At 43.7% G+C, this 14,458-nt stretch overlaps 1 protein-coding gene across 7 annotated transcripts in view; it reads right to left on the bottom strand.

The window, feature by feature from the left end:
- The window catches only part of DAB1 (DAB adaptor protein 1), a 1,119,086-nt gene that overhangs the window by 924,836 nt on the left and 179,792 nt on the right, over positions 1 to 14,458 (bottom strand). For 3 of the 7 annotated variants that reach the window (XM_032427959.1, XM_032427978.1, XM_032427969.1), the window contains exon 1: positions 215 to 3,887. The exons of 2 other annotated variants lie outside the window; for them this stretch is intronic. The gene's annotated coding sequence lies outside the window, so the exon portion shown is untranslated. Of the gene's footprint in view, positions 1 to 214; positions 3,888 to 14,458 lie in introns of those variants that run through there. 2 more of the 7 variants (XM_032427997.1, XM_032427988.1) reach the window with 2 other exon arrangements.

The raw sequence follows: 14,458 nt of genomic DNA, 5'->3' as shown, positions 1-14,458 counted from the left end.
TGTGGTTGCCAAAGGCCACTTGTCTGTGACAAAGGCAGCCTTGTTCTGGGTGAAATGGGACAAAGAAGGACAATGTTATAAGGCTTTCATAAAGGTGAATGGGGTGGATTTTTTTAATCCAAAGTTAAGTTCTTCACACTTTTATGATATTAAGATTACTTCTCTTTATAAGACCATAATGGTTCATGCTGACTACTTTCTTGAATGACCTTACCTGGGTAAGTAAACGTAGATAACACTATGTCCTTCTCCACTGTTTTGTTGTTGTTGTTATTCCTTCAGTTGGCTGTTTTGCTGGTCTATAGTTTCCCTAAGAGTTTGGTACTCTCTGATGTCAAGATTGAGAACAGGAGCTGTGGAGTCAGAAAGACCTGAACTGTTATCTTTGTTCTTCTTCCAAGTTGTAGCACTTTGAAAAATTCATTTAACTTCTCTGGGTCTCTAAAACAGTCACAGTAACAACAATGCCTACCTTATAGGATCACTGTGCAAAGAAGAGATACCAGATGGTAGGTGGTTAGCACCGGGCCTGGCACAAAGATGGTGGTAGTGGGGGGTTAAATAGGTTTTTCAGAATTCAATCATGTAGACAAAATGTTTAAATGAAGAGTGAACACAGAAGGAACTAAAAAGTATTTAATTTCCCCATGTGGGATTATTCCTAGATGTAGCCCGTATGCTTTGAGGACTGCTGTTTTTGGATTCAGACAGAATGGATTTATATGCTACTAACCTGAGTCATTTTCTGGTTGAATGATTTTAAATAAGGCAGGTAACTTCTCGCAGCCTCTGTTCCCTCATACAGTATAATACAATCTCCCCTTATAAAACATCAACACAGTATGCATTTTACACACATCCTTACTTAACATACACAACAACCCCATAAACAGATACAATTGATTATCGTTATTTGCAGTAATGTTCTATAAAGCTGTGTGAATACTGAGCCATTGCTCCTAGGGGAAACACAGGGTTAGGTTCCTGTGAGCCTCCGGTCACAACAATTTCATCAATTGATCAATACATACGTTGATTGATATGTGTTTCTGTTTAAAGACACTTTATTTAATACATGGTTGATTCATTAACATTGAAATCATGGCCAACAGCACTGTAACACACTCCTGAATGAAACTTATCTAACATATGTCTTTTCTCCATAAAGCATATCACAGCCTTCTTATGCTTATGAACACAAGATTGTACTTCAACATTATACTTGGGGTTCAACCATGGAAAACAGTGAAATCACCAACAAAAGGCACACAAAATGTGAAATACATGGCACTAAAAAGACCTCACAAAGGACACCTGTTTACAGTACGACTGCCAAAACAAGAAGGCAGAACATTGCCTTGTGTGACTTCAGCTGGGAGTATGCATATTGGGCAACTCATATTTTTGTTGCTCTGTGCATGTCTGCTAATGACCACAAAAGCACCACCAGTATTGATCTGGGAATTACAAATAAATTTTAGTGAGTAGTTGGGTTTGCAAATTAAGAATCTGCAAAAAATAAGAATCAACTGTCTTGTTCCGTGCATGGACGAGGAATCTGATCCTCAAAGAACTTACTTAATACAACTAGTTAGTGGCAAAGCTGATTTGAAATTGGGTATATATGTTTTCAAAGAATGTTTCCACATTCTTTCCATTACTAACCCCAGCACCTAGTTCTGCTTATATCACGGTTACTCAGCCTATGAAACAGGAATACCATAAACAGATCACAGAAAGATGGTGATGATCAGATTAGCTGATGCCCTTGGAGGTGATTTGTAAACTGTAGAACATTACACAGATGTGAGAGTTTTATAAGTAGATTCAATTTAAGTGAAGTTTCACTATCCAGTATTAAGGCTGACAATAATGAGCTCCCTGATTCTTCCATAGTTGAATGAGACCAAGATGAGAACCAGGACCTTGAGAGGTCCATGGGTGGATAGCCCATATCCCAGCAAGCAATGAGAAGCTGGTGATTCAGGCTTTCAACACAGCCTCAATGGGATTGCTCTTCTAGGAGTCTGAGAGCAGAAGAAGTGCTTACAGTATATTTTAGTTAAAGATCAAAATGCAGGCTGGATGCACTAAACAAAAGTGTTTCTGATGTCAAGTCCACTTATAGTTGCTGTTACAAAAATCCATCACCCAGACTACAAAAACATCAACAGGTGCAGCACTGGCCAGCACTGTGGATATTGGTGAATGGGGATGTTGTCTCAAAAAAAGATCTTGAAGCTGCTTGCTGTGCTTTAATGAGGGAGGGGGCTTGGAGCTGGCTGACTCTGTTAATTATAAAAGGGTATTAAATAAAGTTGAGGCCAGACTCATCCAAAATAAGATGAGAAGAATTAACCATCTCTGATTAAAAAAAAATTGGTAAAAAGAGAGAGAAAGGATTTAAACATATTCATACCCTTTAACTCACTAATGCCACTTCAAGAATGCTAATAAAATGATCAGATCAGGGAAAATAGTGACACACAAAGATGTTCATAGTGTAGTTGTTTCCAATTTTTAGCTTTTGTAAATAACGAGGAAAGGGTTTAAAAATTATGACACATCCATACAATAAATACTAAATGTAATTAAAAATCATTTTAAGAATTTTTAACAATATGCAAAAAATATGCAGTAAGTATAATATTAAGTGAAAAAAAACAGCAAAAGCAGGATACAAAAAGCATGACTCAGCTGTGTTTATGTGTGCATTCCTAAAAATGCAACAAACAAAAAATTGAAAGGAAATATGCCAAATGTTAATAATCATTGATTTCTTGTTTCTGAGATTATGAGAGTTTTTTATTCATTTTTTTTATTTCCAAGGTTTCTACCATAAATATATATCATTATTATTTTTAAGATGAGGGGGGCAAAGAGCACAATGAAAGTACAATCTAATTTGCTGTCACACTCCACACCAAAAGACTTCTTTGATGAACAGAAGCACAGATTAAACAAGATTTAGCCTGTTCATCTAACAGGTCACTGATCTGTAAAAATATCAGATGTTTTCAGATTTTTCAAATCATTTATTATTAAGCAACTAGCTGGAGTGTAGCCAACTTAATTAAACAAAGAACATGAGATGGCCCCGTCCCCAGAACAGCCTCTGGGGGCCAGGACTCTCCTCTCTTCACCTTTGTACTGCCAGAACCTCAGGCCTGCGACAGAGCAGGAGCTCAATAAATATGTATTGAAAGAATGAATACATTGGAAAATATGCTGCCATAAAATCACAGTTCAGGAGCCATCTGTCTTATCTTTCATTCATTCGTGTACTCATTCAAAGTTTTATTAAGCACTTACTAGATATATATAGTTATATATGACTAGGCATGGGTAGCCTTCAAGACATGCAATGACCCATGGCATTCCTAACACATAAACAAATAAAGAACTTCACACAATAAGAAAGTCATGAATAAAATGCTAAGGGGGTTCCCAAGAGGGAAGAATTTCTCCAGGTGGAAAGTTCCAAGAAGGCTCCCTAGAAGGCATAGGATTTGAGCGGAGTCTTGAAGGATGGGTAGAATTGGGACGTGAGCAAGGAAAGTAGGGAGAAGGCATGCACTGAAGTAGTAACAAAAGCAGTCTTAAAGGTGAGAATGTCTAAGTCTTAGGGAAAACAAGAAGTGCTTCGGCTGGTTGGCTAAAGCATGGAAACCTCAAGGAACGAGAGGAGGGGAGCTCAAGCCAAGGGATGTGGTTGTGTAGGGACGGTTTGGAGTGTCATGTTAAGACTTGTTTTCTCCCATAGATAAAGGAGAACAATGGAAAGTCTTTGAATAGGAGGTATCTGTTCAGAGAAACTCTTTAAGAAGATACTTGGGGGACACCTGGAGGGCTCAGTAGGTTGAGCATCTGACTCTTGATTTTGACTCAGGTCATGATCTCCGAGTTGTGGGACTGAGCCCTGCATCTGGCTCTGTACTCAGTGGGGAGTCTGGTTGTCCTCCTCTCTCTGCTCCTTCCCCCATCTCTCTCTCAAATAAATAAATAAATGAAATCTTTAAAAAAAAAAAAAAGGAATAAGATATTTGGGCAGCAGTGGGTAAAATGTATGGGAAAAGGGGAAGGCAGGGCCTCAAGTGAAGCAAAGCTCCCCCATGACAAAAACCTCCAGTGAATGGCTGGGAATATTCAACCAGCTAAGCAGCTGGAAACACAACTCTTAGTTTCTACAATCACCAGGACTGCCCCAGCTCTCTGCAGCTGGATTTCCTTTAAGATGAGATGCCAAGGACCAAGCTTTAGAGAGGTGCTTAAACCCTAGGCTCAACCACCAGCCCTATTGCTCCTTCCCATCAGAAGTAGTTGAACTGCTTTGCAAATATATGCAGATATATGTGAATAACAAAGCCATTCACATGTGCCCCAAGCCTCAAAGGGAAAGGTTTGCTTTGATCAAAGCTTATAATGGGATATATCCAAGGGGCAGAAAAACAATATCCTGCTCAGCCCAAACAAGGGAAGGTTTAGATTCTGGAACAGAATGCTTGGTCTTAGTAACTACTATTCGGTTAAATACTAGGGCACATGGCTTTCTCCTTCTATTTCTCCATTTCCTGAAGTTGGAATTGCTATAAAAGATCTTCCCTCTGCTTCAATTTAGCATGGCTACAAGTACTAATAAAAATGTGTGTGTGTGTATATGTGTATGTGTAAGAGTGTGTGTGTGTGTGTGTGTGTGTAAGAGTGTGTGTGTGTGTGTGTGTGTGTTGAATCTCATCCTCTAACCTCTTTAAAGTATGGTCCACAGGCCAGCAGCATCTACATCATCTGGGAGAATGCAGAATCTCTAGCCAGATTCCAGTACTAGTGAGTCAGAATGTGCATTTGAACAAGATGCCAGGTGGGCGTTATAATGTGAGAAGCACTGATCGAAATAACCTAAGTAACCATAATGATAAACTCCTAAAAGCCAAGACTCATTCTTATTTACCTTCATGTCCCCCAGGCCTGGTGACTAATCAGTAATCAAAATAGGCCTCTCTTCCCTCTCTTGCTGTGTCTTTCTCTGTCAAATAAATAAATAAAATTAAAAAACAAACAAACAAACAAAAAAAAACAGGCCTCTCTTTCCTCTTCCATAAAATGAGATAATAACTATCTCAGGGGCGATCCCATGGAGTGAACCAAATATTAAATGTAAAATGTTCCAGCACAATGCCTGGCATGTCAGGGGGTGCCCAAAGTTCCAATTCCCTCCTCACTCCCGTTCTCTGTTAAAAGCACTTGCTGAACTGTGTGCTCGTAGCTTAAGTTGAGCATTTTGTATTTTCTAAAACATCTATCTCATCTAATCCTCACGTTCAGAAAGCGGGAATTTTACCAGCAGAAAACTGGGAACCAGAGAGGTTAAAGTTCTTGTGCAAAGTCCCAAGGCAGTAGGGGCAGAGCTGGAATTTGAACCAGTCCCCTTCCAATCCACCCTTAACCCCACAGCCACCCCATCCATCATGCAGGGAAGATCACACAAACACCCTGCTGAAAATTCTTCTACCAACCTCAGGGTAGAATCTGCATTTTTTTTTGCACCGCCCAGGAGGGGTTGTGTGATCTGAATATACTACCAAAGGTGCCATCTGACTGCAGGATGGGCAGGGGCTGGCTGTGTCAGGTGGGGCAATGTTGCAAAAGACCCAGGGAGACTCCCATGACCTGCCCTCTGCCTGCTTCTCCAGGCTCAGTTGCTTCTTTCCCCTTGTTTCAGGTCACATTTTTCAGTCCAAGGTCCTTGGGACTTTCACGTCTCCCTCCATTCACTATAGTCCCTTTCTCTGGAATAGGTTTGACTAACCCACAGTGTCAGATGGCTTCTACAGCCACTCCAGACACACCTTCCACCTTTCCACTCTGCCCTACACCCTTTGAGGCTGATCTGTCTGGGCCACCGTGAGGGTCCTCAGGGCCTCCGGTTTCTAGTTGGGTTTGGCAGGGGATGAAAGCAAAAGAGGGGTGTGAGGTCAGAGTATGTATTCCCTTGGTTCTTTTGTACGGGGTCAATGAGAGCTGGCTGTATCCCTCTTGGGAAGGCTGTCCTCCCTCCAGGAGACCAATGCTACAGGACTTAACACTTTCCAGATTCTGGTAAGTACAGCCTCCTCTCAATGCATGGGGCCTGGGGGTATTAGCTGAGCACCACATACCTACACGATGCCTTCTGGCTTCCTTATACCCTCCTCTTTGGGAATAAACCCTCCTTCAATGATCCCATTTTGAACCTGCCCTTTGTTTCCTGTTAGGAGCCTGACTGAAATATTCTTTACCCAGCTAAGTCCTATTCAACCTTCAGAAAAATCCAAGGGCCACCATCCCTGATTCCATGACACCTTCTCTCCCAGCATTTTTTACACAATACTATTAGTGTTCATGTTCTCTTCTGACTTCTTCATGGACAGGGATAATATTTTTTTTTTCTACTTTATAGCCTCACTATCTAGAAAGCACTCTACAAATATGTGTTAAATAGATTAATTAAGGGTGACAAAGTTGACTTTTCTTACGCAAAGCACTTCTACCTTATGAAAGTGAAGAAAATCTCTACGGACTTTTTTTTTTTTTTTTTATTCAAGGCATCGTTATTCTACACTTAAAGTGATCTTTTTTCTTTAATCACTTAACCTGGGTTTATTCCAGGCAAACCGAGACACATATTCACCTTAATTATAGCCCATGCATGGTGGTGTGATGTCTAGGGATGGAGTGAAATTCAAGAAGTCTAAAACTGCTTGAAGGAATGGTGACAGTTGGAATTCTTGGATGGCCACCATGATCCCCGCCTCTGATATGCAAGCCCCTGTGTAATTCCCTACCTTTGAGTGTAGCCTGGGCCTAGTAACTTGCTTCTAACAGACAGAATACAGCAACAGGGATAGAAGGTTCCTCTGGTGATTTGGTTCCTAAAGAGTGTGACTTCCATCCTGCTGGCACTCACTCACTCTCTCTGGCTCTCTCTTTGCTTACTCTGATGAGGCCTGCCACCATATTTCTGAGCTGCCCTATGGAGAGGTCCATGTGGTAAAAAAACTAAGGGCAGCCTCTTGCCAACAGCCAGAAGAACGAGCCCTTGGTCTCAGTGCCTGCCAGGAACTGAATCCTGCCAATAACCACTGAGTGGGCTTGAAAACAGATCCTGCCCCAGCCAAACCATGGGATGACTGCAGCCCCCAGTAATACTGCAGCTTGAGCCAGAATCCAGAACCCAGAGAACCCAGCTAAGCTGCCTCAGTTTCCCGATCTATAGAGATTGGGAGATATTCAATGGAGTTACTTTAAGCCACTAATTGTGGGATGATTTGCTACGCAATAATAGGCAACCAACTCAAGGATTTCTCTCCAACTTAAGTATCAGTGGCACGGTTCTAGTTCTGGTCTGTCAGATCCCATAGTTAGAATGGGAAAACCAGAGGGAAATAGAGATGAGGATTGAATGTTTGCAGATTACAGTTGTTCTAGTAGCACTTAGCCCAGAAATTATCTCTTCCCATCCCAAAGAAGAAATTCAATGACATCACTCTAACTAGTTGACCTGAGTCCTCCTGGTCCTTATGCCTTTTTGTTGAAAAGGTGACTTGGTTTTGCAGCCCCTGGCCCTCCTCCCCCAAATGAATCCAGTAACAATGAAAACTGAAGCTTCCACTTACTGAGCATTATGCATTGTCTGCAAAATGGCCAGCAGCAATCCTTTCCATTCCTGTATATGCACGACACTGGTTCCACCAAGAAGTAGGGTCTACCTCCCCTTGAACCTTGTGTCTTACTCTGACCAGCAGCACATGGCCGAAGTAGCGGAGGTCTTAAGGGGCATAGTGGTATTTATTTTTGCATTCTTGAGAGCCCTGGGATATCATGTGAAGAAGTCTGATTACTCTGCTAGAGAGGGAGGGTACATGGAGAAGAAAAGCCGCAGAAGGTGGGAGATCACAGAGAGAGGCAAAGGCGCAGGGGGAGTATGAGCCCAGCCAGCCACCAGCCATTGTAGCCACCCCAGCTGCAGGGCCAGTCATGTGAAAGAAGCTATTTTGGGTCCCCCAATCCCAGATGAGCTGCCCCACACAGAGCAATAGGAGCTGCCCCCCAAAAGCCCTTCCTTGACAGGAGAATCACAGGCAAATAAATGGTTGTTTTAAACCACTAAGTGTTAGAGTGATTTGTTATGCAGCAATTGACAACGAAAATTCTGAGGAACAAATATATTCTCTAGCACGTAACTAGACTTTTCACCTATACTCCCCTATAGTCCTTATAACACCGAACTCTTTAGGATGGATATTGCTGCCTCACTGAAGAGGAAGAAACTGAGGCCCAGAGAGACTAGGTAATTTATACAAGGTGACTTATAATCTATCCAAAGTCACAGGAATAAGGAACGGGAGAGTCGGAATTCACATCCAAATTGTGATGGCTCTAAAACGTTACGTTAAACCCCAATATGGTAAGCCAGCCCACAGCTGAGGGCCACCACTGCAGTCTGTGAGAGAACACCACCTCCTGGGGATTGTGCGAGGAGCACTCAAAGGCAGCACCAGACCCACGCCTGGTGGCATAAAGGAAAAGCAAACCCCCGGCCCATGGAGAGACTCGAGCCCCGTTCTCAAGGAAAGCTGCAGCTTTGGGAAAAGATATGGGCATCGCTCAGGTTCTAGTGCTGCCGACTGATAGGTCTCAGGTTCTTTGTGCCTAATGCAGGGAAAATGCAAATAGACACATGCTTTGGGTTAAACAGAAGCTTGCTTTTGTTTGTTGCCTCCAAGCATCCCTTAGCCCAGGGTGGAGCTGCAGGAAGCAGAAGAAAAGGAGTCGCTAACAAGACAGTGTCCTTTCGAATCCCACCCCAGGGAGAGGGCAGGGAAGCTGGAGTGGCCGGCTGTGTAGCCCCGAAGGTGCCCTAATAGTAGTAACAGCAGTTATAAAGCACTTAGCCCTTCCTATTGTATTAACTCCTTCGATTTTTCCAATAATCCCATGAGTTAGGAACAATGATCAGTCCTACTTTACAGATGAGAAAACCAAGGAATATTTAGGTTCATGAACTTGCCCAAGGTCATGCCCCTAACTGGTAATCAGAGAGCTCCAGCCCAGGGTCAATTGACTCTGCATTTGCACCAGGGACGATGAGACAGGGCAGCTGGCTGAGGGCCCCTGGCCACCCCGGGCTGCCCATAGACAGGTCTGGCTCTCCCCTTTCTGTGAGTCTATCTAAGGCTAGCTATGGTTCTTATAGGTGCCACTAAATGTGACTAGTTGTTTCATTATCTACTTTATCCCAATCCATCAAATACCCTTATTCAAAGGCCAAATGAACACTTTTGTCATTAAACCAAAATATTGCAATTTTAGGCCAGGAGGTTTCTGCTAATTTTTTCCACAGTCTGCAGTAATAAAGCCCAGCATATGATAAAGCAGTGCCCGGATGTAGCTGAAGTATGGTGGGGATGCAGAGAGGAGTGGGTGACACAGCTGGACAAGCAGGCAGGGAGAGATTTGTAGGCCCCTGCAGGAAGGATATGTTTTTATTCAAGTATTAAGAGAGGATATCTGTGGCAGGGGACCGCTGTTCTCTTCTGCTTCCTGGGTACACAGCTGCACCACACTTCCCAGCCTCCTTGGAGTTAGCTATAGCCCTGAACCTGACTTCCAGCCAATGGAATGTAAGCAGAAGTGATGTGACTCATTTCTGGGTGTGGCTCGTTTAAGTTGCCCAGGCCCTCTCCCTCTCCCTGGAATGAAGCCCCCAGGGTGCCTTTGAGCAAGCAGATACTCTCAGGGCTCTGCCCATCTCCCCTTGGATCCCTTTATCATTTTCCTGCAGGGCTGACTCCAGGTGTTCTCTCTCTCCCAAATGTTAGCACCTGCATCTCCTCATCAGTGACCTGCCCTCAGGGTGTCAGAACCCCCTCTGCCTGCACACAGTTTGCTAGAAGTACCTGGGAAGGTCTGTCTCCCTAGAAGCAGTCTGTCTCCCTGTCTCCCTTAACCAATGAATGGGCTCCAGCTCTCTTCTCCTGATGCGACAATGCTGAGGTGGGATCTACACTGTCTCTAGAATTTGCCTTGTGGGATTAGGCTAAAGTTACCTCCCTGGGATTTTGCTTGGTATCACACCCTTGCCTGATTTCCTTCCCTTCCTGGTCCTGCTTCCCCATGTCCGTATCAGTTTTTTCCCAGTTCAACTTCCTACTCAATCACTTGCATATGAATCCTGGTTTCAGGGTCCACTTCCAGGAAATCCAACCTAGGGGATCTTTGAAACCATGTGTTAAGAAGGCTTGAATGACTGTGCAGAGTGGGGCCGCCCTGCTGAGCTATTCACTCATTCAGCTTGTAACTCTCCTGTGTGAACTCATATAGTTTTGTCTCCCTTTGCTACAGCAGCTAGCCTCCCCTAGCTGATACACTATAAAAAGGTATTAAGCAGAAGAGTGACTTGATATGTTTTATATTTAAAAAAAATAATACATGGCTCACATACAGAAGCTAGATTGGAGGGTGGCAAGAAGCAAAATGAAGAGGCCCATGAAGTAGTTCTTATAAAAGTGTAGGAGACAATCGGTTGTGGCTTCTCAGACCTGGGTGCAGACATTTGAGTGTGGACATTCCAGGACACACTTTGGAGACAGAAATGAGATTGGATGCTATTAGATTGGGTATGGGGAGGGGAAAGAGGAGGAATCCAGAAGTCCTAAAGTTCTGGATTGGTGATTACAAAGCCTATACAAACGCAACTGATGAATCATTCAACACTACATCTGAAACTAATGATGTACTATATGTTGGCTAATTGAATTTAAATTAAAAAAATTTTTTAAAGTAAAAAAATAAAAAGCCTACATAAACGATGCACAGATCATCTCACTATCTAAATATCGTACTTGTACAGCAAACCTGTAGTTGGTCCCATTGTAGTGCTGTCTTGGTTCACCTTACAAAATATCTCTTGCTTTTCCAAAGTAAGGGAAAAAAGAGGCAATGGTGAATCAGGGGTTACCAGTCAAGCACAAATCCACGACCGTGACCCCTCCCCTGGGTCAACAAGCTCCCTCTTACCAAAACTGTAGTTTGCAAATGGTACTTGAAAGATTTTGCCCGATGGGGTATTATGGAAGAACCAAGATTTAGCAACAGGATATGAACTAGGGCCCTTCCATTGTGAGAGAGCAGGTCTCACACAGAATCTGTAGGGTATACAAGGATGATCAAGACAGGGTCTCTGTTTCCAAGGAGGAAATGTCCTGCTGAAAAGATGGGTCCTAATCTACCCCCTCACACCTCAAAGTTCAATATGCATATAAAGTTAAATATGCATTATGGATAATATCAAAAGGCAAAAACATAATTTGAAAATTAATTTCAGTGCCTCCAATTTCCTGCCCTTTCCTGGGCACCACAAAGACCACTGTATATTCAGGGCTTTCTTACAGGCCCACCTGTCCCCATTTGCCTTCCTCCTTCCCACCTGGGTACCCCCTAGGGGCTTCCCACAGAAACCACCCCCCTACTGAGGGCTTGCTCAATTAAGCATATCTTATTTTCTGTATTTCTGATGCTTTGATGTGTGGCAGGGAGCATTCCTCCCAGGATTAGCTAATTCCTAGAGATAGTAAACAATTTTCCTGGAGTGCACCTCTCAGATGCAAATAAACCAATCCAGATCCCAAACCCCCTTCCATCCCCCAACACTCTAGGCCACTCTCCATCTGCCCTAATCACCTGAGGGCCAAGTACCAAACAACTAGGGCCAGCCCCTACGCCCCAGAGCCCACTGAAATTATTCAAACTAGCCAATACTAAAGCTGCTTACCCTGCCTCAAGTTCCTTCCTACACAAATCACAATGAAGGCTCTGGCCCAGGGTTTCCCTCATTCCCTCTGCCTCCTGACCAAGCCTGGAGCTTCCATATGGACCCTGTGAAGTGCTGTGCCCCTCCTCTTGGGATCTGTGAGCAATAAACTACAAATGACAGTCATCTCCTGATCTGGTGGCTTTGCCACACCTAAATAATAATAAAAACTATATTTAAAACACGTGTCCCCAGCTCAGAGCCCTCTATCCCATTCCAGATCCCCCACACTATTCCTCTGCCTCTGGGAGCTTGGTGTCTGAGATGCATGCCCTGTCCTAGTCCCTTGTTTGGAATCTATGGGATGCAGGGTAGCACCTAGTGAAAAGTACAGTTTTCGGAGCCGGAATGCCTATGCAACCCAGGGAAGGTCCTTCTGCCTCACTGTGCCACATTTTCCTCTTCTTCATACAGGGACAGTGAAAACACCCATTTCAAGTATGTATTGTGAGCACTGAATGAGGCAGTGAATGTAAAGGGCTTAGAACGGAGCCTGGCACGTAAAAAGAATTCAATAACTTCTCAGTGATCGCCACCATCAACCTTCGGAGGGAGCAAAGAGTGGTAGCAAAACTAGCAGAGCATTTAAAATGTTACCTATTGCTTCACCAGTGCCTTCCACACACACAGACTAAGGGACAGGCAGCAGGGAGGGATGATTGCATATTCATAAGCACCTCCAACCAAATTAATTGATAGGGTACGATAGTAATAAAAAGAATTAATTTCCATTTTAATAACTTCGCATGCTCCATGTTAAGTATAGGTCCATATTACTAGTGGTCACACAATTTCCCCTTTGCATCTGTTCCATGTTGATTATGATGTCAGGAAAGCAAAAGTTAAATCCCTTTTTAAGGAAGAAAAAAAGATCTAATTTAATAACATTACAATCCTGTTGAAAGCAGGATTAAATCTTAATAAGGGTGGAAGGATGTTGTGTTTCATGTCTGGTCCTCTTGAAGCCCCGGCAACTTGTTCAGGGTTGGAGACCGCGTTGTCAGAGGACTTCACAGCCCACCCCGGCCTCATCCTCCAGCTTCCGGACGCAGCAGCAGTCTCTGATGGTGCTGACACCTTCATTTTCACTTCTCCCTTCCTGGTGCTTTTTCTCATTAAAGCAGCTTGATTCTGTAATTTCTACCAGTACAGATGAAGATAAAATGACTCCCAACTTTTACTTTGACCTTATAAAACTATGTAATTGGTACAGAACCTTCAGGCTAAATGAGTTTCCTTTGGATTGAGAACCCTGGTCAGAAGAATCATAGAGTTAAAAATATACCACATGTCCAAGTAGAAGTAGCTCACAAACCGATATTCTATTTGCCTGTATTGAAACTCGGGTCCAACACCGATCTCACGGAAGTCTAGTGTTTTATTTATTCATTTTTTTCTCTTAAAAATAAATGTAATCACTTAAAGTGCAACAAAAAGCATCTGTCTCGAATCTCTCTTGTTTCACCAAATCTCACTGTTCTGAGGGAGTCCTCAGAAACCACAGAAACTGAAGCTCCCAGAGGCAGAGGAATAGTGTGGGGGATCTGGAATGGGATAGAGGGCTCTGAGCTGGGGACACGTGTTTTAAAATATAGTTTTTATTATTATTTAGCTATGGCAAAGCCACCAGAAACTGTGGCTAAGTTCCTAAGAGTTGCATCTGGGGCGCAAAGACCGGCCCTGGTGTGATGCACCCCTCACCTGTCTCTGCTTCGTCACACCTACGTGCCAGTTACACATTACAGTTCCCCAAACAGACCATGCTGGGCCATAGCTCTGCATCTTCATACTTGCATTCCTACCTATCTGGAATATTCTCTCGTACTCATCCTTCTGCCAAGCTCCCACTCCACTTTTAAGAGTTAGCTCCAGTGTCTTCTCTTTGAAGCCCCCAATGCCTTCCTCCCCTGACGATCCTGGGCAGATGCTCTGTACGCCCATGGAATCTTGAGCAACCTGCATTTTACAGTGGTCAAACTACTGCAGTGATCAGCTTCCTTGTCTCTTGTAGGTGGAGATCACTGAGGGTGGAAACACATTCTGTCATCTATTTCCTTACACAGGACCTAGAACAACGCTCAGCATGTCTCAGCTGATGTCTATAGAATGACTAGTAAGAACCAAACTTGTATAGTGCTTATGACACATGAGGCACAGCTCTCTATCGTACTCCACCCGTACACACTCATGTAAGCCCCCCAACCCCAAGCCACTCTTCCCACCATCCTCGTGTTAAGTTGGAGGACCTGGGGCATGGAGGGGAGACATAACCTGCCCAAGGTCATGCAGCTAACAAGTGTCAGCGCACAGTGTGAATTCCAATCCAGGCAGTCTGGCTGCAGAACACAGACCTTTAAACGCTCCCCCACCCTGCTCCGTGGTGATGCCCCTGGACCAGCAACTCGGCCTCCCTGAATGTGCTAGGACTGGTGCTGGCTTGCTCTTGTGTTCCAGGCTTGGAGGAATGAATGCTCTGATCAATGACCCCTCTCAGGAGAGACAAAACAATGGATGGCACTGACATCTGACTGCTGGGTGATCAGCCAGGCAGCTCTGCTAATCAAAGGGCTCATGTCCCGCACCAACATCCCAGCTGAGGCCGTTTAAGTG

This window comes from Phoca vitulina, unplaced genomic scaffold (genome assembly GCF_004348235.1).
Source record: "Phoca vitulina isolate PV1807 unplaced genomic scaffold, GSC_HSeal_1.0 scaffold2, whole genome shotgun sequence".
In the NCBI taxonomy this organism is placed as follows: domain Eukaryota; kingdom Metazoa; phylum Chordata; class Mammalia; order Carnivora; family Phocidae; genus Phoca; species Phoca vitulina.
Note: the sequence above shows the minus strand (reverse complement) of the source record. Positions and strands in the feature narration are given on the sequence as shown.